Below are 25,921 nucleotides of genomic sequence, written 5' to 3' on the forward strand. Positions count from 1 at the left end.
TCCAAAAACAAAGCCAAAATCAGAACACGGGGGTCAGTGAACATCTCTAATAATTATATGCCATGACAGTTTAATTTGAGCAAAGGTCAATTCCGCCATTATGTACAGACAGGGGCGGGCTGGCCCGGGCGGCAGGGGGGCAGAGGCCCCCTGGGCCGCTCGGTCAGGTTGCTATTAGGGCCGGGGGTTAGGCTGGCCGGCCGGCCCCCGGATGCAAAATACAATACTTTCAGCGCACAGGCGGCCGCATCACATGACAGGGGATCCGGCCACGCCTCTCCCAGCCCGCGCCTGTGTACAGACTACTAAACATTTTAAGAACATATGAAGTGATTTGGAATATATTTTCGTGGAACATTCAGAGCTCTGTTTTTCTTCAGTTTGTATCATTTTCATATACAGTAGCAGCAACCTGAAGATGATTTATAGCAAAACTACAATTCCTCATCATTCTCTACTTGGAGTGCTGTAATTTTTATTTTAGAGAAATAGCTTCTGTATTTTACTATAGCTGCATGTAGGATATGAGCTTGTCAACTTCATTAATGTTCTGTTTGCCCTGGATATACCATTCAAGCATACAATTAACTCCAGTAAGCTAGCTATTAACTACCTGAATGCACCGATCTAAAAGGAAACATCTGCCTAATTTATGTGTATTTTCCACCCTGCTGATAGAAATACAGTTACATTCCACCAGTCACCCCCCTGAGCTTTCCTTGAACACAGGGTTTTGCTGGTATCAAAGCTCAAAAGCTCATCAGAGTGAAGGGACCCTTTGATTAATCTAGTCTTACAATTATATTGCAGGAAATTGTGCACAGGTTTGCTCAGCAGCTGACTTAAAAAAGATGCAGGGGGTGCAACTAGCGCTGTAAAGAAATAATTAGACTCCCCTTGCAGAAGGAGGAAATAAGGAGTCTTGTGAGGTTGGATGTAATCTCTATACGGTAGTTGTCATTATCAGCTTTTTAAGACCTCTGTATCAGAGGTGTCACTAAAGGCCTCTAGCCCCTGTGGAATATATAAGCCATTGACCCCCTTGCATTCCCCCACGACTAATAACACTCATCACACACACAAAACTCTGCATACTTCACACATACTTCATTCCCAGATGTTTCACCCATGGTGTCTGCAGTTTTGTTGGCTCTCTGAAATCTAGCTCTTATCTCTTGTCTCTCCCACTTACGCCTGCCCCCCATTGATGTGAGTGAGTTCACTGTACAGCGCTGTGGAATTAGTGGCGCTATATAAATAGCTGATGATGGTGATGATTGTTTTTTTATCTGCTGCTTGAAATAAGCAAAATTTTCAAAGCTATTTAGCGGGGAACTCATCTTAATCAGCACATGGGAGCAGAAATGGGAGCGCTTCTATAAGGGAAAGTGTTTTGTATCAAATTCTCCCTCACATTTTGATTCAACCCAGTATTCTAATCACACCACAGAGCAGATATCAGAGGCCGATGTAATCCCAGCTCTATTTATAGATTATAGATCCCACTAAATATGCGTTACATATGCAGGACGGAATGGTAATTCTCCAAAATATCAAAACTAAAGCGGAAGAGCGCATCACTGCGACGGCCCCTCTCCGTCGTTTTCTCCTTATCTCTTTTTTACCTGTTTACTTGTTATCTTGTTTACTTGCCCTGAGCCTTCAGTATCAGTGGTGTGACTACATTTCTTTTGTCACAAGCGGTTTCAGCCCTGGTGTCACCTGAAGCCCAGCGTCCTAGATTAACGTTTGCTATAAGGAAAGTGCAATGCAGGAGCATTACTGGGAATTCGTAACAGGTAATTTCCAGATTGGCAGCTGGTTTGGGCCTTATGAACCACAGCGAGGGTAAATCTGATGACGCCTTGATGAACATAAATGCTGTGCAGATGCTGGAGGGAAGACCTGTACTTATAAGATCCAGTCAGTGCTAGCATCCCTTGCCAGATGATTAAGTCTCTCAGACGAGGGTCCACCAATCCTTTTACTTGTATCCTGATCCTGCTTTGTACTGACTGCTGCTGCTAGATACCATTCTGGTTATACTGTTTACTAACTACTACGTCTAGATACCTTTCTGGCCATGTTCTATACTTACTGCTGCTGCTAGATACCATTCTGGCCATGCTCTGTTCTGACTGCTGCTGCTAGATACCATTCTGGTTATACTGTGTACTACCTACTACGTCTAGATATCTTTCTGGCCATGTTCTATACTGACTGCTGCTGCTAGATACCATTCTGGCCATGCTCTGTACTGACTGCTGCTGCTAGATACCATTCTGGTTATACTGTGTACTACCTACTACGTCTAGATACCTTTCTGGCCGTTTTCTATACTGACTGCTGCTGCTAGATACCATTCTGGCCATGCTCTGTACTGACTGCTGATGCTAGATACCATTCTGGTCATACTCTGTACTAACTACTACTGCTAGATATCATTCTGGTCATGCTCCGTACTGACTGCTGCTGCTAGATATCATTCTGGTCATACTCTGTACTAACTACTACTGCTAGATATCATTCTGTTCATACTCTGTACTAACTACTACTGCTAGATACCATTCTGGTCATATTCTGTACTAACTACTTCTGCTAGATACCATTCTGGTCATATTCTGTACTAACTACTACTGCTAGATACCATTCTGGTCATACTCTGTACTAACTACTACTGCTAGATACCATTCTGGTCATATTCTGTACTAACTACTACTGCTAGATACCATTCTGGTCATACTATGTACTAACTACTACTGCTAGATACCATTCTGGTCATATTCTGTACTAACTACTACTGCTAGATATCATTCTGGTCATGCTCTGTGCTGACTGCTGCTGCTAGATACAATTCTGGTCATACTCTGTACTAACTACTACTGCTAGATACCATTCTGGTCATATTCTGTACTAACTACTACTGCTAGATATCATTCTGGTCATGCTCTGTGCTGACTGCTGCTGCTAGATACCAATCTGGCTATGCTCTGTTTGACTATGATATATTTATTTGCCTGTGGTCTGTGAGCACTTGGACATCCTGCTACTACACGCCACTGTGCTGGTGTTGTACCTCTGTATACTACCTATGGCTGAAGAGTATAGTTACTAAATTATTACTGTGCTTCATTCCACCTGCTGCTATCTAGCACTGAGTTATTGCTGTGCTCCGTTCCTGCATTGGTTGTGTCTGGTTCCACCTGCTGCTATCACTAAACTATTACTGGGCTCTGTTCCTGCTTTGGTCGTGTATGGTTCCACCTGCTGCTATCTATCACTAAACTATTATTGGGCTCTATTCCTGCATTGGCCGTGTCTGGTTCCACCTGCTGCTATCTGGTGCTGTACTACTAAGTCTATTTTGTTCCTGAATCTGCTGTGTCCTGTTACCTACACCTGCTCATCTAATGAGACCTGAGTGCCTAATCTGTGTTCACTCCGTGTTTGTTGCTTGCATCCTTCTACAATGTTAGCACTACACTGCATTACATTATCTTCTATCTTTGGGGTCTATGCATCAAGCTTTTTTGAAACTTTAAAGATGTGGAAACTACTGTTTCTGCATCTTTTAAGTATGTTTGCTATGTATTAACTGCCTATCGGAGGAGATTTCACAGAATTCTCCTCCGTTTAGGCAAATACCGTTCAGCATCGAAGTCCCTATAGATTACTATAAGGACTGCGATGTTCAGCAATGCAGGATGACGTAACCTGTCTTTTACTATGGGATTCTGCTGAAGCCTCTCTGGCGCATATAAGTAGGAATCTGAGCCAGGGGCGGATCTAGAATTTTTTTCTACCCCGGGCGATATAGGGGGGGGCGATTTAAGCCCCGCCCCCTTTCTAACTTCTAAGGCTGCTGGCGGCTGCACAGTATGTGCAGGTCCGTTCGGCAGTGATAATGTGCTGTCCCGCTGCTCTGATTGTGTTTAAAACACAATCAGAGCAGCCGGGCATCACATTATCACTGCCGAACGGACCTGCACAGTGTGCAGCCGCCGGCAGCAAGCCCCTGCTAGGGGGGGGGGCGATCGCCCCGATCGCCCCCCTGGATCTGCCACTGATCTGAGCATGTACTGAGAGTGGATGAAAGACGCAGATCTTATGCAGAACTGAGTTGTCTAATTGGGAGATATTTTGAGACAAGTGAGGAATGTATATAGGTACAGTTTTGTTGATGGCCTCGTATGTAACTAGAAGAATTTTATATTGGATTTTGTAATAAACAGGCAACCAATGTAGAGACTGACTGAGTGGCTCAGCAGAGAACGATTTGCATGGAAAATCAATATAGCCACAATAACATTTGGCTGAGGCATCTTTCCAATACAGGAGTTCTTTATTTTACCAAAACTATTAACCAAATATGCATTCTTTTAAAAATAACAATTATTCAATATAAAGTCACTTCACCATAAACCTGGGTACTTCCATGAGATAAAATAGGTATACGTTTTCAAACTACTGATGTAGTCTGTGTGTCTTAGTCTATTATTTACTGTGTTTCGTCAACCGATCTGTCTTTACACAATGAATGGTCTAGTTCTGTGGATTTCCAGTCAAGGTATGTAACATCAAATAAAACATACTTATATAAATGTGTTTTTGGGACTTTTATGTGCAACTGTTGTCTGTTTATAATGAAAGAGTATGAAAATTAGAGTTCATTATCTGGCGTTGACATCATCCAATCATTCACCTCACAGTGCCAGGAACCATGGCTATGCAAAATGATCGCTTCCTAAGTGGACAGTTTGATTTATAGCAATTTCCTTTAACAGTAATTTAGTTTCAACAACATCATACTTCAAAGACTTTCTTTCTACGGAATCCTTGATGGTAATTTTAAGGAATCTAAATGTTTCTTTTGAAAACCTTATTTCACAGCCTTGCTTCCTGACTTTTTTTAACCTTTAGATCTCAACTGTGTAATTCTATTAAATTTTACTACTTTATTATGTTTGACTGATTTTTTTTCTTTTTAGACTCTTATATCACATTTGTAATTTAGTAAAACTTTTGTTTTCTATGTACATTATATTGAAAATTGTAAAGTATATTTGATGTTATATAAAGTAGTTACTTGCAGCACTAATAAAGTGTGCAAAATATATTTGAAATACTTTAAGAGTTATTTATAGATGTGGTGCAGATAGCAGCAATCCATAGCAACCAATCAAACCTTAACTCTGATCAGCCAAGTGTAAATTAGTCTTATGTAAGCTAACCTATGTCTAGCTGCTGTGGTTCAATGCCTGTGTCCGCTATATGCACCATACTATTACTCTGAATATTCCTTTACGTCTGCCTTTGTTGATTTAACAAGTAATCTTGAGTGCCTCTTAAAGCCGTAATTTTTTTGCCGGATGCCAAATGCATTACAATAAAAATAGAAAAATTATTTAATCTAAGGCTGTTAATCCGGGTGGGGTACCTTTTTACGATGCCCATCTCGCCAATACCGGATACGCCGACAGGAATACACCGAAGGTTTATTCCCTGGGCACACTGGTGATACTAACAGCTTTAAACAATGACCGGAAACCATGGCGACGTATGAAGAATATGAAGAAGACGGCAGGTAAGGATGACGTCACTTTCATGCCGCACATTATGTTTGCTGTTCTTAAACTGGTATTTTAAGGAGGCGCCACCTATACAATGTATTAGGCATTCTAAATAACATTGCACAGGCAGCGTCTCGTTAAAATACCAGCTTAAGAACAGCAACCATAATGTGCGGCATGAAAGTGACGTCATCCTTACCTGTCGTCTTCTTCATACGTCGCCATGGTTTCCGGTCACTGTTTAAAGCTGTCAGTATTACCAGTGCACCATTGAATACACCTTGTATTCCTGTCGACGTATCTGGTATCGGCGAGATGGTCATTGTTTTAATGACTCCCACCGGTTAATCCAGGTGCAATTTTAAGCAAATAGTCCCACCTCTGAGCTTCAGTGTACTTATCCTGAGAGTATTGACTGTTCTTCTCCTGTTTTCCGAAACAGACATGTGTAGGACAGCAGAAGCAAAGTTAAAAGAATAGAAAAACAAGTACATGAAATCGCATAGAGGATTTGATGTTAATTAGGTGTCAGGAAATGGCTCTTTAGATATGGTTATCTTTCCCAAGCCCAAGGCAGCAATTATTATTTAAAGAATACATCTAAAATTGTTGTCTATCCATTGCACAGTTTGAGAATGCTCATTTTAGAAGTGATTGAAAACAAATTATATATTACAAAGTAAAATAACCATGTTTAAACCAGCTGTCCTGGTCATATGTACTGTATCTATCTACCTAAAGTATATTTAAATCATGTGCAATTTCCTTAAATGCTTCATCTCTGGATGACAGTGAGCTAACAGAGATCTTCACTGTGTGGAAATAGACACTACTTTCTAGTAATCCCTATAAAACTTTATAGATGTCTATCAGCTTGGAAAATTGGAGCAAATTTAATAGCATATGTCAGGAAACTAACAGAGACTTGTCAAGCTCTGATGCGTTACCACATGTGTATAAACAAAACCACTTCACTTGCACTCTTGACAACAGACTTGGTTGCTGGTTGGATAAAATGACCCCAGTGTTTATTCATGGACCTGTGCTGTACACTAGGCAGATCATTTTAATGTTTTAGTACTGCAGCCCTGAAGTTGTTGTTAATAAATTTCAAAGACAATTAAACCATGCTTCCTACTGGCGACATGGTTAGAGATCATGTTAGGAACGGACAATGCTTACAATAGGCATTGTGATATGGATTTAGTCAGTTTTTTATGTAAATTGGGGTTTCGTCTGTGGATGGTGCAAATGTTTGTAACTTAAGTGTGGAGCAGGGCAGATGCGCAACACTTAGGGTAATTATAATAAATGAGCAAATGTGACTCATATAATAAAGCGATTGCTGATGTCTTCTCACTGTCATGATTAATTTAAGATATAAATGAGGCTTGAATGAGCAGTGTTCTGGAAGAAAATGTGTAAACCTCAATGAAGGATGGGGGTGGCGTAAAATGTTACATAAACTATTGCAAGCACTATATAATTGGATATGAGTACAACTAGTGGTCCTATCCCTAAACAATGAGCTAGATTTAGGACCACCCTATTAGCTGAAGCGCCTTGACGAGGTGGGTGGCTTATCATCCATTTGCAAATGTGTGTAACTGAGATTTTCTGCATCTTACATAAAAGTAGAATAGCAGCTCTTTCACTGGTACCTAGCAGTGTGCTGGGGGATGTTTCTCTGTATTTGTGCCTTTAACAATAGCAACCAATCACATTCTAGCTGTCATTTTTGTAATTACATAGGAAACAAAAGCAAACTCCTGGTTTATATTTGTTGCAGCGCCTTTTTCCAGTACGTTTTCATAAATGTCCCTAACTGTCCTCACTACTTCACTGATCACCTCCTCTTACTCTCGTCTTCAGGACTTTGCCCGGGATGCTCCCCTGTTGTGGAACGATCTTACACGTTCCATCAGGTTAGCATCTACTCTCAAAGGCTTCAGGCGTGTCCTTAAGACTGATTTCTTTATTCAAGTCTATCAGTCCTCCTCCTAACTTCCTTGCCCTGGCTCTCTCCTCCAGTTAATACCACCCTATTGGTGTTTCCCCCTCTTCCCTTTAGGATGTAAGCTCTCATGAGCAGGGGTCTCTTTCCTTGTGTGCTCCTTCTACTATTCCATCACCCCCTGTACCTATTGGCCTGCTTCCCTAGCCCTGTTTTCCCTGTTTTCTTAAGCTTTGGCTTTCTTCTCGCTGATTTCTACCATCCCTTTCACTATCTGTCCCAGATATAATCTGATTTGCTTTACCCTGTCACCTGTGTTTGTATATATTTTTGTATCATGTTGTGTCTTGGTTCTGTTTTCTGTATATGTAATGTACGGCGCTGCGGACCCTTTGTGGCGCCTTATAAGTCAAAGATAATAATAATAATAATAATAATAATAATAATAATAATAACTGTCTTTATGAGCACAGCATTGTTGCACCTTGGCTACACTGACACACATTTATAACACACCATCTAAGTTCCCACTGTACACATGTCTGCCATCCCCGACATAAGAGAGAGGCAACGTGGGTGCTTGTCAGAATGATGTGTAGTCAGCCCAACTGCAATTATGCTGCAAGGGAAATTGGTTGTAGCTGATATTGCAATTATGCTGTAAGGGAAATTGGTTGTAGCTGATATTTGGGTGATTAAATAGGTTTATTATGGTGTTGAATGAGTGAAAAGCTTTCAGAGGTTAAAGCTCACAAGGAAATGAGATGTAAAGACTTGAAATAAGTTATTGCTAAGTGTGATTACCTTAAAGCACTTTTTTAAACCCCTACTTGTGTCGGGAACAATGCACCGATGTCACTAGCATCTAATGTATTTAGCTTACTGTATTATATTGTTATGGACTAATAATCTTTGGATGAAAGACCATATCAGGGACATGAAGAGCATGTTATAATATAACTAAGCATTGTCTAATATACATTTTGCATGTTTTCTTCCATAAAGTTACTGTACTTTAGTTATTACAGTAGACTGTCAGTTTGCTGCTGGTTTGGCATTTATTTCACTTACCTTATTGGTAAATAATTGATGTATAATAAATAAAATACCTTATTTGGAGTGTGCTTAGAGGTACTTATGCCCTAATAAAGGTTTACTCTCCAACATGCAATGCAATTGTCCATTCACTCAGAGGTTTTTCGATTGTGCCTTTTCTACTTAGCTTTGAGCAAAGTAAAGAGTAAGGTTAGGTCAAAGACATGTTTGAACTAGAGATGTTCACTGACCCCCATGTTTTGGTTTTGGTTTTGGATCTATGTTAAGTTCGTTTGTTGATTTTGGTTTTAGGTTTTGGCAAAACCACCCTCATGTGTTGTGGTTTTAGTTTTGGATCTGTATTTTTGTTGCTATTTTTTTTGTTCCTACATTATTATTAACCTCGACAACACTAATTTCCAGTCATTTCGAATACCTCACGGGTCACAATATTATTTTCATCCACTTTAGGCCAAAGACTGCAGCAAGCTGGCTGGATACTAAGCGACAGAGCTATGGCACAAACACACGGCAGTTCGCATCACATCTAGGTAACATTGTCACACAGCAGTGGCAGAAAAGAAAAGTGGTGGAAGATGGAGCTGTCCTTGGGCCCTCCCACCCACCCTTATGTAAGATATTGAAAAGGACATGTGCAGTTTAACAAACCATGCACTCCAGCGACAGGAGTGCCACTTTCATGGCTGAAGTGCTTGGTTTGTTTGGACCACCACAAAACAAGCTACCAGTAGCTTATCTGCCTTAAGCCCAACAATACTGTCAATGTACTCTACAGTGGCAAGATGTTGTTGTCATCCTCCTTATCCTCATCAGTGTGTACATCATCCTCACACAATATTAAATTATCCCCAGTGGAATGCACCATTACAAAAGTCTCTGCACTTTGATGTAATTGCCGGTAAAGGCCTTCCTACTGGAATTTGTACTTCATTTTGATGAACATAATCTTTTACACATTTTTTGGAAGTAGCCTCATATGACGATCGCTGACAAGGTTCCCTGCTGTGCTGAAAACTCTTTCTGAATACACACTGGAGGGTGGGCAGCTTAGGTATTGCAAAGAAAGTTTATACATGGGTTTCCAATTTATATAAATCGACAATGTAATGACATTGACAGTATTATTAGGACATCAATTGCAATGTAGACAGTATTTATTAGGTTGACAATTCAAATGTAGACAGTATTATCCCTAACTCTAACCCTGTCCCTATCCCTATACCTGTCCCTATCCCTATCCATGTGTTCCAACTTCAGAAGGTACTACCTGTATCAATCCTGATTAGCGCTAGCAGACTATAGGTCAGAGGTGCGGAGTCTAACGGATTCCCCAGTGTTCACCAAGAACCCCCCACAAGGTGGGATGGACTTAGCTGCCGGGAACCCGCAGGTTGCAGCCCTCAGGACTGCCTCAGGATGTAATACAAGGCCCGGGCCAAAGGAGAAGGTCTCGAGTAGAATAAAGGAACCACTACATGACTGAGAGTAGGATGGAGGCTGCAGAAATAGCGGCAGTGCCAACGTGAAGCAGGAACTCGGGAGGCAGGTAGAGAATAATAGACAAGCCGGGAACTGGTACACAGAATATCAGGCACAGAGTAGTCAGACAAGCCGGAAACTGGTACACAGAATATCGGCAGAGAGTAGTCAGACAAGCCGGAAACTGGTACACTGAATATCAGGCAGAGAGTAGTCAGACAAGCCAGGAACTGTTACACAGATATCAGGCAGAGAGTTGTCAGACAAGCTGGGAACACTAGGAGATTTCACAGACTTGGTCAGACAGGCGATAACTGGTACACGGCTCTGGCGAATAGGTACACTAGGAGATTCCACAGACTAGATCAGACAGGCAAAACTGGTACACTAGGATATGCAAGGATAATGCAGTAATAGGGAACGCCAAGGGAGTCAGAGGCACAGCAAACTAGTTGCACTGACACCGAGCAAGTGTCAGTCCAGGGTTTATATATGGTAAGATTTGAAACTCCCGCCCCAGTGACTGAGTCATGTGACCTGCATCAGGAAATGCCGAGTGCGGCACACAGAGCCCAGCAATGGAGCGAGTGACAGGTGAGTATCCAATCAGCGCGGTCCAAGCCCGGAAGTGATGGGTGCGGGACAGAGAAGTCAGCACTGGAGCGTGGAACAGGTAAGTTTCGTTACAGTACCCCCTAACATAAGTGTGGACTCCGAACACCCTAAAAAGGTTTGTTAGGAAACTTCTTATGAAACTGTTTGAGTAGCTGGGAGGCGTGAATGTCCGAAGCTTTAACCCAACAGCACTCTTCAGGACTATAGCCCTTCCAATCGACCAGAAACTGCACTGAAACTCTGGATATATGAGAGTTCAATAATTGTTTAACCTCATATTCTGGTTGATTTTCAAAAAGAACCGGAAGTGGAGACCTCCTGTAAGTAGAGAACTGATTCAGAACCACCGGCTTCAAAAGAGAAATATGAAAAACATTTGGAATTCAAAGAAAAGATGGAAGTTTAAGCCTGTAGGCTACTGGATTGATAACCTCACAAATGGAAAAAGGCAAAATATATCTAAGTGTCAACTTCATACTGGGAACATTAAGACAGATATTCTTGGTTGATAACCAAACCTCATTTCCAGGAACCAACTTAGGAATGGCACACCTCTTTTTATCAAGGATCCCCTTGAGGCGGATGGAGGAGTTCTCCAAATTTGACTTAGTCTGAGCCCAAATGAGAGCAAAGTTGCGTGTGAGGGAGTCAACTGCCAGAACTGAAGATATGGGAGCTTGAGAGAACGCTGGAGGTTATGATTTCACACTGAGCTGGTGAGAGGGAGATGTTGAGATCCGTTTCTCACTTAAGTTGGGAGGTGTGTTTAGGGACGGTGGACATTGAAGATAGGTATTGATACCAGAAAGTGATTCCACTCTTGTTGTTACCCTTAGTCAGTTTAATGTAAAGTAGAGGTGGAGGTGAGCGAAGTGGTCCGTTTTGACGGTGAAGGTCCCCGATCCAATTTCGCAGCCGCAGGTATTTATAAAAATCCTTAGAAGAAAGAGCATATGTATCCTGCAACTGTGCAAAAGAGCAGAGGCCCCTAGGGCCAAACAGATGGGCAAGCAAAGAGAGTCCTGCATGAACCCAACTGGAAATATCAAAATCAAGAAGTACCGTAGATACAGTGAGGAGGGAGATATTATTAGTCGGAGAGCTGAGGTCTGTCAAAAACCCAATGGTTCTGTCCCAAATTCTCAGAGCATCCACCATATACATTAGGGAGTCAGGAGAGTGGGGCTTCAGATGTTTGGGAAGCCAAATCAAATCTGTATTTGGGCACACAGTATATAGAGCCTGTTACAAGTCCACCAAGGGCTTTTGGGAGGTCGTAAAAGACCAAACTCTAATTTGAGATAGGATGCAGGCTTCTTGGTATCTATTCTAATCGGGTAAGGCTAGTCCTCCACGTTTTTTTGGACAGAGTCATACGGGAATATGACAACCTAGATGGACAGCCTTTCCAGATATAGTGAAGCATCAGTAAATGGAATGGAGACATAAATTTCTTTGGAAGAATGTATGGGATAGTTCTGAATAAATACATAAGTTTGGGAAGGAGCATCATTTTAAAGGCCACTATTTGGCCCAGCCATGAAACCTCAAATGTCATCCATGAAGTACAAAGCTTTTGTAGTTGATTTAATAATGGAGGATAATTAACTTTAAATATCTTTGAGAGATTAGCGGGGACATGGATTTCTAAATATGAAATTGTTTCCTTCCATAATGTATTTAAATTTAGATTTCAGGCGGGCTGCCGAGTCTAAGGGTACATGGATTGGCAATGCTTCAGTCTTTATAGTGTTCAGGTTATAATACGAAGCCCGGGTATATTTATTCAGTGTAAGATGTAACGAATCCAGTGAGGACTCTGGCTCTGAGATGAATAATAGAACGTCATCTGCAAATAGGCACAGGCTGTGGCAGGTCCCGCCGAGACCAAAGCCCTTACAAGACTTTGATCTATGCAAGTGTTCAGCCAGGGGCTCAATTGCCATAACATAAATAAGGGGCGAGAAGGGGCAAACAATCAGCCGAATCAGATAAAAACCCGTTACTAAAGACCTTCACAGATGGACCACGGTAGAGTGCCATGATCGCCTGTAGAAAGGACCCCTGAAAACCAAATTTGATTAAAATCTGCTTCATATATTCCCAGTACAATCTGTCAAATGCTTTCTCCGCAACCAGAGACAGCATTAACAGCTCGGCATTGTTCCTCGAGGCATAGTCCACAAGATTTAGTACTCTTCTTGTGTTGTCTGATGCTTGGAGTCCCAACACAAACCCTACTTGATCAGGATGTATGAGGGATGGAAGAATGGGGCTGATCCTATTGGCAACCAATTTTGCGTAGATCTTTATATCAGTATTTAAAAGAGCAATAGGCCTATAGTTGTGGAAGTCCGCCTCATCTTTCCTCGGTTTCAGGATAGTTACAATCCGAGCCTCTAGTGTCTACTCAGGAAACCTGCAACATACTGTGCCCGTATTGAATAGAGAGACTAGTATGGGGACAATATTTTCTGAAAAATGGTGTAAAAGTCAATAATGTAGCCATCTGGGCAAGTGGCTTTACTTTTCGGAAGGATTTTAATAACATCGGTCACCTCTCTAGGGATCCAGGGGCTATTTAGAGTTTGAAGAGTGCCTATATCTAAGGGTGGAAGATGTATGTGTTGGAGGAAGTCCTGTTTGTTGGTCAGGGAGGGTTGTGAGGTATTAGGGTCATCATTAAAATTAGAAAAAAGGCCAGCATAATATTTTGCAAACAAGTTGGCAATATCTTGAGGATTTGAGAATTTGAATTCACTGGGGCTAGAAAGGTGATGTATCAATTTCTAGCTTGCTGGCCTTGGAGTTTCCACGCCTGCATGTGCCCTGCTTTATTTCCTGTTGTGTAGAACTTATGCAGGGGCGTGAGAGAGCTGCCTGGGTGTGGGCCATGAGAAGTTGCTGAAGTTGATGTCTAAGCTGAGTCAATTGATTCTTTAATGAAGTAGAGGGATTGTTTTTATTTCTGGTTTCTTGATCCACAATTTTAGATTTTACGTCCGTCTGCATGAAGGCATTAACTCTCTTAAGTCTAGCACTCGTTTGGATCCCATTGCCCCTGAGGTCTGCCTTAAAGGCACACCAATGTGTAAAGACCGATGTATCCTCTATAGAATTGGTGGCAAGATAGTTGTCTAGTGATTCTTGGAGGGCTGCTCTAGTCTCAATAGAAGTGAGGAGGTAGGCCAGTAGTCTCCAAGGTCTAGGGGGGCAAGACTGAGCAGTGGGGAGCAAAGACCATAGTAATGGAGCGTGGTCTGATCACGTAATTGGGAGAATCATAATGACTTTAGAGTGCTGAAGGGCCCATTTGTCAGTAAGTATGGGATCTATTCTGGAATATGTATTATGTACTTGTGAATGGTAGGCAAAGTCTTTCTCTCTAGGTGAGAACGCCCGCCAGACTTCATACAACTCCTGCTTGGCCAACAACTTATGAAATGAGAGGGAGGGACCACCAGAGTCTGGAGGTATAGAATAGCCAGGAGAGTAGGTTCTATCTAATCTGGGATGTAAGAGTAAGTTGAAGTCTCCCAATAATATTAGACTACCAAATCAAATTTTCTGCAGTTCTTTAAATAGTTTTCAGGAAGGAAATTTGCCTGGAATTCGGGGTGTAAAGACAGTCTAGCGTAACTGGCTTATTTTCCAAATGACAAGTTAAGATCAAATTCCGTCCCTGCTTATCCTCCAATTTTTGATGTAGCGTGAATGTGACCCTAGGGCTGAATAGAATGCCTACACCATTGCTTTTAAGTGGGCTATTGGCTGTGTAACAGATTGGGTAATGTTGGTCTCTAAGAAGAGGTGGAGCTCTTAAACAAAATGGGGTTTCCTGTAATGCTACTACATTAGCTTTGTATTTGTGAAATGTATTGAGTGCTAATCACCTTTTATTTGGGGAATTGAGACCCCATACATTTAGGGATAGTAGCTTAACCATAGGGAGTAGGGTGAATGGATACGAGGGACCTCACAAAAAAGACATTGGTAAAATCTATTATAGGGTTAAGAAATAAATAAGTGCTTGGTTCCTGATGTGGAGTCTGCTATAGGGGTACGTGAAGCGAAGGGACAAGAGAAAGGGATAGCAAAAAAGAAAAAAAAATGGAAAAAAAACTGACGTAACCCAGAAATCTGGTTAGCGTATTTTCCGCATTGGGAGGGAAGCAGCAAAGTCAGTAACATGTGGGGGCGTGGAGCCTAAATTGAAGGAAACCCCCACCCATGTCATTAGGAGGATATGGATACACAGGGGCAACCTGGACACAGAAAAAAGGGAGAAAGGAGTGGGCCTGGGATTTGTGTCCGGCCGAGGCGTGTGAATTAGTAGAGTCTGAGATATCAGGATGTTACCAGCATAAGCATACTCCCATCCGCTCAAGTCACCCCCGAAACCTACCACACAAAATATTATGCACATAATGATAATATAAGCTGACAAGACTTTAGACACTTAGCGGAACATAGATAAAGAAGAATTTTATGGTCAGTATAAATGGTCACAGGAAATAAAGCTCCTTTCAAAAGATGTTGCCACTGTGAGAGGGCAAGTTTGATGGCTAATCATTCTTGATCCCCAATCCCATAATCTTTCTCCGCTGGAAGAAATTTACAGGAGAAATTTCCCATGACTAAGCCGATCACGGCGAAACGTACGTCGGGTCACGTGTGACGCGTGACGTCACACACCCGGAAGTCTGAAGCCGGTCAGCGGAGTTAGCCGCGATCGTGTCACACTCTATCTAATGTTGAAACTAATTTTGAACTGTGCAGTGCGCTTTGTTTAGGATTTTAACACCAGGGCAATACTGTCTGACAAACAGGAGGAGACTGGAGGTCCCTTAATATCGCTAGTCAGATCTTTACTATCAGTATGATTATAGGTAGAACTGACTCAATCCCTAATACAGCAGATATGTGTTAGAAGGAAATCCTCTGTGGTTATGACAAAGTTAACCCCTCTCTTTCACACATTGCATGAGAGGGTGCAGTGTTAGACTACCAATCCTGATTTATTGGAACTATACATACACTTATTTAAGTTCCTTTGTATGTCTATGTCAGACTATCATACCTGAGTGGTTTTGATAATTATAACCCCTACAAGTGCATTTTCACACTACGGCTATTCAATTTAGAGTGGACACACTTGCTGGCTATATGTGACACACTATGTATCGATGAATATAGGGAATATAATTAAATCTCAATAAACCGTGTTATTTTGAATCTCATTGATACAATGTACATAATTATGGGTATTATTCCCAGTTAATTATAAGTGTCACAATTTTGTGACCACTGGCTTCCCGGAAGGGTATTTTTAACCATTTCTATCACTTATCTTTATTTTTCATCACCTCTTTATTTTAATATTCGCCGACTGTGATGTTATCTGGTATATTCAATTTTATAGATAATTTTCAATAAAATATGTTTTTAAATATTTTTCAAGGGACTGGAGTGCCTCAGTTAACAATCTCTCCTAGGTGATTCTTTTCACCATTTTTCTCTTGATATTAACCTCGGTTGTGAGAGCACCCCCTCATTTTGTATTTCCTACATAATTATAAATAATTCTTAGGTACAAGTGATGAGGAAGTCCTAACCTTAGAGCGAGATGGATCTGCTTTTTTCTAGGAGAAATAACCGCAAAGGTGAATTTTCCCACTAGGACCCCATTGAGATAACACAGCACCCGTGCCATTGGAAGATGCATCTAGCTCCAGAAAGAAAGGAAGCTGGGGATCCAGCTGACGAAGAATGGGTGCCGAGGAAAATGCCATTTTTAGTTTGTTGAAGGCGTTAAGAGCCTCAGGAGGCCAGAGTTTAGGGTTCGCAGTCTTCTTGGTAAGGGCAGTAATGGGAGCAATAATGGTGGAGAATCCCTTGATAAATTGCATATAATAGTTAGAAAATCCAAGAAACTGCTGAATGTTCTTTAAATCTGTGGGAAGAGACCATTCTAAAATTACTTTTAATTTAGCGGGATCCATCTGCAGGCTACTCCCCGAGAGAATAAACCCCAAAAAGGGTAATCGTTCTAGTTCAAAAAGACATTTTTCTAATTTACAAAAAAAATGAAGTCTCCTGAGGTGAGTAAGGACAACCCGTACATGTCTCCTATGGGAGAGAAGACCCCAAGAGAAGATGAGGATATCATCCAAATATATGACGACAAACTGATAAAGAAGATCTTGTAAAATTTCATTCATGAAGGTTTGGAACACCGCTAGGGCGTTATACAACCCAAAAGGCATCACTAAATACTCAAAATGACCATCATGAGTATTAAAAGCTGACTTCCATTCATACCCTTCTTTAATGCGGATAAGGTTGTACGCACCTCTTAAGTCTAATTTGGAAAAGACGGTAGCTCCCTTGAATCGATTGAAGAGCTCCAGAATTAGCGGCAGTGGATAACTGTTGTTGACAGTTATAGCATTAAGGTTACGAAATCTATACACGGACGAAGACTGCCATCTTTCTTCTCTACAAAATAGAATCCGGCAGGGGAGGTGGATTTCCTGATAAAACCTCTCTTTAAGTTTTCTTGAATATACTCCAGAATAGAAAGGGGGTAGATGCGACCTTGAGGAATAGGTTTTCCAGGAAGAAGCTCAATACCACAATCCCAATCTCGATGAGGTGGAAGTTGTTTGCCTCCTTCTCATCAAAAACGTCCAAGAACTCCTGATATCGGGGTGGTAGCGAGGAAGAAACCATTGAGGCTGAATGAAGAGGAACCACTTTCCTAATACATTGAGAGTGGCAGTGTGGTCCCCAAGCAAGAATTTGGTCAGATTGCTAGTCAAATGTAGGAGAGTGGAGACAAAGCCATGGGAAACCCAGAATAAGAGAGTTGATAGACCTAGGAATTATGAGTAACAAAATCTCCTCTGAATGCAGCAGTCCAACCTGTAGAGTAAGAGGAACAGTCCAAAACTGGATTAAGCGTCCTGAAATCTTGCTACCATAGATGGCCGTGAGGCATACTGGATGTTCAAATGGAATGGTGGAGATACCATAGTCAGATACTGCGGCCGCAGAAATAAAGGTCCCGGTAGAGTTGGATGAGACTGGTTCCTCTTGCAACCAGGGGAATAGTCTCTCCAGCATAGAGGGGACCAAAGTTACTCAGGGACCAGGCAGATTGTGGTGGTAGTGGATTCAATTATTAGGAAGGTAGATAGGGCAATATGTTACCGAGACCGTGCATGCCGAACAGTGTGTTGTCTCCGGGTGCTCGGGCTCTGCATATTCGGATCGGGGGGACAGATTGTTGGGAGGGGCTGGGAATGACCCAGCGGTTTTGGTGCATGTTGGCACCAATGACCGAGTTAGAGGAAGAAGGCATGTCCTAAAGAATGATTTCAGGGACATAGGTCGCAAACTTAAGACAAGGACATTCAAGGTAGTATTTTCGGAAATACTACCTGTGCCACCTGCTAGTCCAGGGAGGCAAGTGGGAGATTAGGGAGGTTAATGCGTGGCTAAAAGATTGGTGTAGGAAGAAGGGTTTTGGATTTTTAGAACACTGGGCTGATTTCTCGGTCAGTTGCCATCTTTATTGTTTAGATGGATTGCACCTGAATGAGGAGAGGGCTGCAGTGCTAGGGGAGAGGATGGTTAGAAGGTTGGAGGAGATTTTAAACTAAGCTCTGGGAGGGAAAGGCAAGCAAGTATTTATGGGCGAGACATTGAGAGTAGTAAGGAGGAATTTAACAAGAGTCAAGGGGGTGGAGAGGGGGGAAAGGGAAGCATACCCGATAAGGAGAGACCATTTTTAAAGCAAAAATAAATACCTAAGGGAGGCAATAGACTTAAGTGTATGCTTGCAAATGCAAGAAGCCTGACAGGTAAAATGGGGGAGTTAAAACTAGTAGCAATGAATGAGCAGTATGATATTATAGGTATTACGGAGACCTGGTGGGATGATACACATGACTGGGCAGTCAACTTGGAAGGCTATTCTCTCTTCAGGACGGATAGGGTAAATAAAAGGGGAGGAGGAGTATGTCTTTATATTAAGCCAGAATTAAAACCAAATATTCAGGAAGTTATATACGAGAATATTGCTGATAATATAGAGGCATTGTGGGTGGAGATATCCAGCGGAGGAAAAAGTTCAGAGAAGCTGCTGATAGGGATATGCTATAATAGCCAGATATTAGTACGATTTAGGAAGCCCAACTTCTACAGTAAATTGAAAAGGCTACACAACTAGGTCAAAATTTATTTATGAGGGATTTTAATTATCCGGACATTGATTGGAGTACTGAGACCTGCGGTACAGCTAGGGGAAATAGGTTTCTGAGCACGCTAAAAGACCATTACATGTCCCAATTAGTAGAGGAACCAACTAGGAACCGGACTATACTGGACCTAGTTATAATAAACAATGTAGACGTAATATCAAATATTCAAGTAAGGGAGCACTTGGGAAACAATGATCATAATATGGTCTCATTTGAAATTAGTTTCCAGAAGCAACGGTATAAGTAATCAACTAGGATTTTAAAATTTAGAAAGGCATATTTTAATATGCTAAAGGAGTCTATAAAGAGCATAGACTGGGACAAAGCCTTTGAAGGAAAAAATACGGAAGAAAAGTGGGCTGTCTTTAAAATGTTGTTGGAAACATACACTTATAAGTTCATTCTTATGGGAAATAAATGTAAAAGAATTAAGTCTAAACCAATGTGGCTAAATAAAAAGGTAAGGGAAGAAATGCAAAAGAAGAAGTGTGCATTTAAATTGTTTAAGTCTGAAGGGTCAGAGGAGTCATTCCGTAGGTACAAGGAATGTAATAAAACATGCAAAAAGGAAATTAGATTGGCTAAATTAGAAAATGAAAGGCACGTTGCAAAAGAAAGTAAGACAAACCCCAAAAAGTTTTTTAAGTATATAAATGGCAAAAGGATTAGAAAAGATAATATAGGACCCCTAAGAAGTGAGATGGGTGAATTGATAAATAATACTAAGGAAAAAGCAGAGGTATTAAACACTTTCTTTTCTTCAGTATTTACTAGAGGAACAAATGGTAGGAGTAATACATAAAAATGGAAATGAAGCCATGCCATTAATTAATACTTGGTTGTCAGAGGAAGAAGTCCAAAGGCGACTGAAGAATATTAAGATAAATAAAGCTCCAGGTCCGGATGGCATACACCCAAGGGTCCTTATGGAGTTAAACTCGGAAATTGCTAGACCGCTATTCTTAATTTTCAGAGATTCAATCTCATTAGGCTCAGTACCAAGGGATTGGCGAATAGCAGATGTGGTGCCGTTGTTTAAAAAGGGGACGAGATCACAACCAGGGAATTATAGACCTGTAAGCCTGACATCAATAGTGGGGAAACTACTGTAAGGTATTTTAAGGGATAGTATTCAGGATTACTTGGTACGCAATAAAATTATTAATGTAAATCAACATGGATTTGTGAGGGATAGGTCATGTCAAACTAATCTAATTAGTTTCTACGAGGAAGTTAGTGGGAACTTAGACCAGCGCAGCACAGTAGATGTGGTCTACTTAGATTGTGCAAAGGCCTTTGATACAGTGCCACACAAGAGGTTGGTTTACAAAATAAGGGAACTGGGTCTAGGAATCAACATTTCTACTTGGATCGAAAACTGGTTAGAGAATAGTGAACAGAGAGTTGTGATAAACGGAACATTTTCTAATTGGTAAAAAGTCTTAAGTGGAGTACCTCAAGGTTCCGTGCTGGGGACACTCCTTTTTAACATATTTATTAACGGCCTTGGTGATGGTTTAGAGAGTAAAGTTTCTATTTTTGCAGATGACACTAAACTCTGTAAGGTAATAAAGTAATAAAATCAGAGCAAGATGTAGCTTCTCTACAGAGGGACTTAAATAAACTGGAGGATTGGGCGGCCAAATGGAATATGAGGTTTAACATAGATAAATGTAAGGTTATGCATTTAGGGATCAAAAACAAGAACACAATCTATAAATTAAATGGAATTAATTTAGGAGAATCTATAATGGAAAAGGATTTGGGAGTGCTCATAGACAGTAGACTTAGCAATAGTGCTCAATGTCAAGCAGCAGCTGCAAGGGCAAAGTATTGGCATGCATAAAAAGGGGCATAGATGCAAGGGAAGACAGTGTAAGTTTGCCACTGTATAAATCGTTGGTAAGACCTCATCTTGAATATGCAGTACAGTTCTGGGCTCCACTCTATAAAAAAGATAATTTGGAAGTAGAAAGGGTTCAGAGAAGGGCGACAAAATTGATAAAGGGTATGGAGTCATCAAGTTATGAGGAAAGGTTAGCCAGTATAGGCATGTTTACTTTAGAAAAGAGGCGTCTAAGGGGAGATATGATTACTATGTACAAATACATTAGGGGTCAATACAGAGAACTTTCATGGGAACTTTTTACCCCAAGGACTATACACAGGACATGCGGTCACCCCCTAAGGTTAGAGGAGAGGAAATTTCACAACCAGCAAAGGAAGGGGTTCTTTACATTAAGGGCAGTCAAGATATGGAATTCATTGGCAGGGAAGTTTGTGATGGCAGATTCAATAGATATGTTTAAGAAAGGGTCAGACAAATTTTTAGCGGAAACGAAGGTTAATTAAAATGAAGGATAGTAGTGGATATAGGGTAAAAATAGGACTGCAATATGGGGGGATTTTCACAACTAAAACAGGTTGGCGGTTGCTTGCTCTGGATCAATTTCAAATATAAGTGCAGGATCGCAGAAGATCCAAAATAGGTTGAACTTGATGGACTGGTGTCTTTTTCAACATCGTCAACTATGTTACTATGTATCTCCTCCTTCAGTTTCTCAAGCTGCTTTTTCAAAAGTCTAATTAAGGGAATCACTTGGCTCAAGTTAGTGTCTGAACTCACTTCACAGGTGACTACTTCAAATGGTTTCAGCACCTTGTACAACACGAAAATTATACTTCACTGCGCTGGACTAAAATGCATTCCCCCGCCTTTCCCCAATGTCATGGCTTGTGGCTTAAGTGTGGATGGCTATTTGCTGTTCTTACATCCTCAAAAGCATATAAAGGGTGGAATGCCACCTTGTTACCACCTCTTGCTTCAGTTGGCAGCAGGGTAAATTAATTTGTTCTTGTAGCTGCTGAAATCTCTTACATACTGTTGCACAATGCCGGAATTGTCGCGAAATTTTATGGGCCTTTTTATTTTGCCTGCATGTCCCTATCAATTTTCAAAAAGCTCTTCACCACCAAGTTCATTGTGTGAGCAAAACAGGGAATGTGATGAAATTCACCCAGCTGTAATGCTCTCACAATATTGGTGGCATTATCATCATCATCATCATTTATTTATATAGCGCCACTAATTCCGCAGCGCTGTACAGAGAACTCACTCACATCAGTCCCTGCCCCATTGGGGCTTACAGTCTAAATTCCCTAACACACACACACACAGACAGAGACAGACATAGACACACAGACTAGGGTCAATTTGTTAGCAGCCAATTAACCTACCAGTATGTTTTTTTTGGAGTGTGGGAGGAAACCGGAGCACCTGGAGGAAACCCACGCAAATACGGGGAGAACACACAAACTCCTCACAGATAAGGCCATGGTCGGGAATTGAACTCATGACCCAAGTGCTGTAAGGCAGATGTGCAAACCACTACGCCACCGTGCTGCCCTGCATTATCAGAAATGACATATGTTGAAGACAGTCCAAATGGGATAAGCGATGTAGCAATGACATCCCTTAGTTTTTGTAAAAGATTGTCAGCTGTATGCCTCTTAGTGAAGCCGGTGATACACAGCCTCTGAAAAATCTGGCGATGTTGGATACATGCTGCTACTGTTCCTACTGCTGAAGGAGATTTACCAACCCAGTGAGCTGTCACAGTCATATAATCAGTTCTGCTTGTCCACATATCTGTGGTTAAGTGTACAGTGGGTAGAATGGCATTTCGTAGCCCATTAACTACATTTTTACGAGCCTTCTGGCAGAGGTGAGGAATTGCTTTTGTAGTAAAATGGTATCATGATGGAATTTGGTAACGGGGACACAAGACCTCAATTAACTGTCTAAAACCAGCTGCATTAATAGTGGATTTTGGACGCAGATCTAATACTAGCATAGTCGCCATGGCGTTTGTGATCCGCTTAGCGACTGGGTGACAGCTTTCATACTTTCTTTCTCTTGCAAAGGACTGTTTAACAGTCAATTGTTGTAAACTGCTAGTAGTCTTCTTCTTGGTCTGCTTCTGGGATAAAGATCCACACACAGCAGCAGCAGCAGCATGGGGACTAACAATAAAGAATTCTTCTGAGGAATCCTGGATAGTGGAGGAGTCATCGAGCCTTAGCAACTTGAATGCAGGACTAACTCCAATCGCTAGTGAGGATATTGATGATGAAGGTGTTGTGGGTGTAGATTGCAGGTGCCGGGATCTAGGTGAGAGAAGGGTGGTAACTGATGCTGGACTGCTTGTTATTATTTTTTTAGCATAAGTTTCTGATTTTCCCAAAAGCTTCCCATGAACGCTCTTCAAATGGCGTAACATGGATGAGGTTCCTAGATGGTTAAGGTCCCTACCTCTACTGACTGTAGGTTTACAAATGCTACAAATGGTTGGACAACTGTTTTCAGTATTTGGGTATAAATGATTCAACACATAAGAGGTGAATTTTTTGTTATTATACCCAGGCATGACAATGACCTTTTTCTTATCATGTGCAAGAACTGCTTCCACTGGTGCAGGACTTGCATAAACAACATAATCATCATCAACATTCTCATTAGCACCGTCGTCAGCTTCACAAATATCCCCCTCATCCTGTTGCAATTCCAAAGTGGCATCCTCAATTTGAGTATCATTGGCTACACTTGGGCTTCTCATCCACACATAGGCAGAAATCCTGAAAGGAGGCTTTTTTATGAGTACAGTATCAGAAACATCAGGCTTATACATAGCACTCGTATGAATACTCGTACTCGTACTGAATCTAAACATTTTGTCAGAAATTAGTTTCTTCTAATGCCTGTTTTGTTTACAGCTCGGCTTTTACACTTAAACGTTTTTGGGCACCACTTTTTTGAACGACAAGGTCTTGCATGGTCATAACTGACATTACAAGAAGATGCCTCACTGACAGTTGCAGAACTAGCACTCATACAGAAAGGCAAAGGCCTGATTCTTTCCTTGCCACTGCATGTATAGAATGGCATAATGGTCATTTTATGTTTTTCTGCAGTTACCTTTGCCTTGATTACAGGTGTTTTTTCTTTACCAAGGTAAAAGCTTTTTTTTTACATTTTTGTTTCCCTGAGTTAAATACACTATGCACTTTAACATAAGCTTTAGCTAATGATATAGAGGTATTACTATCATCATGACTGGTGCCAGCAGCTGCTTGGTGCTCCTGGTCTTCTGTGGACTGATGTGAATCCATATCAATGGCACAGAGCAATGTGACTGGAGACTTTTCATAACACTGCCACCCCTACTATATCTGTTTCAGCAATGACAATGAGCAATGTCACTGACATTGTAGACTGGCAAGAACACTGCCACCTCTCCTGTTTCTTTGTGAGCTATGGCACAGAGCAATGTGACTGGAGAATTTTCGAAAACTGCCATCCCTACTGTTTCTTTTTCAGCAATGACACTTAGCAATGGCTCTGACACTGTAGGCTGGCAAGAACACTGCCACCTCTCCTGTTTCTGTGTGAGCTAATGCACAGAGCAATATCTCTGGAGACTTTTCAGAACACTGCCACTCCTCCTCTTTTTGTTTCATGAATGACGCTGCCTAACTGCACTGGACACTGCCAAGAACCCTGCTACCCATTCTGTTTCTGTCTGTGAAATGGCGCCAGATCTCCTTGGAGAGCGGTACTTATAGGATCCAAAACTCGCGATATCCGACGATGCAGCGATGACGTTTTCGCTCGTTGTCAGTACCGAGGGCGCGCCAAAGTACCGAGCTGGCTCGGCTCGGTAATCGGATCTGCGATGTTCGAGTGGGTTCTGTTTTCGGAAAACCAAGCACGGGCATCTCTAGTTTGGACCTTGCCTCTCATTCAATTAACATTTTCCTGATTTCTATTGCTTGTAGGACCCTGAAGATAATAACACTGAAGCTAATTTTGTTTCTTATTATTATATTTTTTACAAAAGAGCACAGCTATGGAAATTTTACCCTGTGATTCACAACTGTTCCACTAGAGAGCCAGAATCTCCTGGTTTTCCTGTCCCTGTTCTCTGTACTGCTCCATATTGCCTGTGGCTCCTTGACATTTGATTGCACTGCTGACATGACCTTAACTATCTACAGACAGATAATAACTACATCATTTTTTTCGGTACTTTCTCTCCACCAATCAGCAACTGATTAGGGCTTTCAATGGAAGAAGTCATGATGGTTTCATTTACACCACAGCATGGGAAAACTGCTGGTAAGTCACCTTCATCAGTGCATCAGTTTTACCAGTTGCATATCCTGGTGAAAATACAGAAGCAGTTGTCATAGGGATATTTGACAGCTGCGTTTCTCAGGTGGCATAGAAGCAAATATGTCTGTGTGAAGTGAACAAGCCCTAAGAGAATATCCTGGGTGGTCTCCATGGCAATGGAGCAGTTCAGTAACTGATGGTGGAAGTACAGAGGTTAGAGAGCAGCTGCTATTTTCCTCCCTGTAAACACTCACTGTCAGCACAAATCAGCAGTGCATTCCAGGCAATGTTCCCTCTAATTAGAAGGTTGTGTGCGCAAAAGCATTGTACAGCTTTTTAACTGTAGTTGAAATATGTGTGATGTGTGTGACACAGGCAAATGCACACAAGCGATGCAAGTAGTACAGTATAAATAATACACAATAATACACAAAGTGAGCAAAATACAATACAAAGCGATGTTTGCCTATTAGGTCCAATAAATCCAAATACAGCTATAGACATTGCCTACTGCCCACAAAGGCCAAGCAGCAAAGGACATACTTTCCAAATTTTTTGTTTTCTGGGCGATCTCAGAAGGGATGGGAATGGCAGGTGCAGAGGCAGGCGGGGAGGATTGTATTATTTGGGCCTCTGCCCTGTGCAGAAAAATTAAGCAATTGCGTCATTTCCTCACAAGGGAAGGGGCCAAAATGACACAATTCGCAGAAAATTGTATCATTGAGGCCCCCCTCTTGCAAGTTGCAGGACAATGGCCTGGGAGACCTACCAGCAATTGGTGAGTTTCCTGGACATTTCGGGAGACTGGGCA

Source organism: Mixophyes fleayi, chromosome 2, assembly GCF_038048845.1.
Source record: "Mixophyes fleayi isolate aMixFle1 chromosome 2, aMixFle1.hap1, whole genome shotgun sequence".
In the NCBI taxonomy this organism is placed as follows: domain Eukaryota; kingdom Metazoa; phylum Chordata; class Amphibia; order Anura; family Limnodynastidae; genus Mixophyes; species Mixophyes fleayi.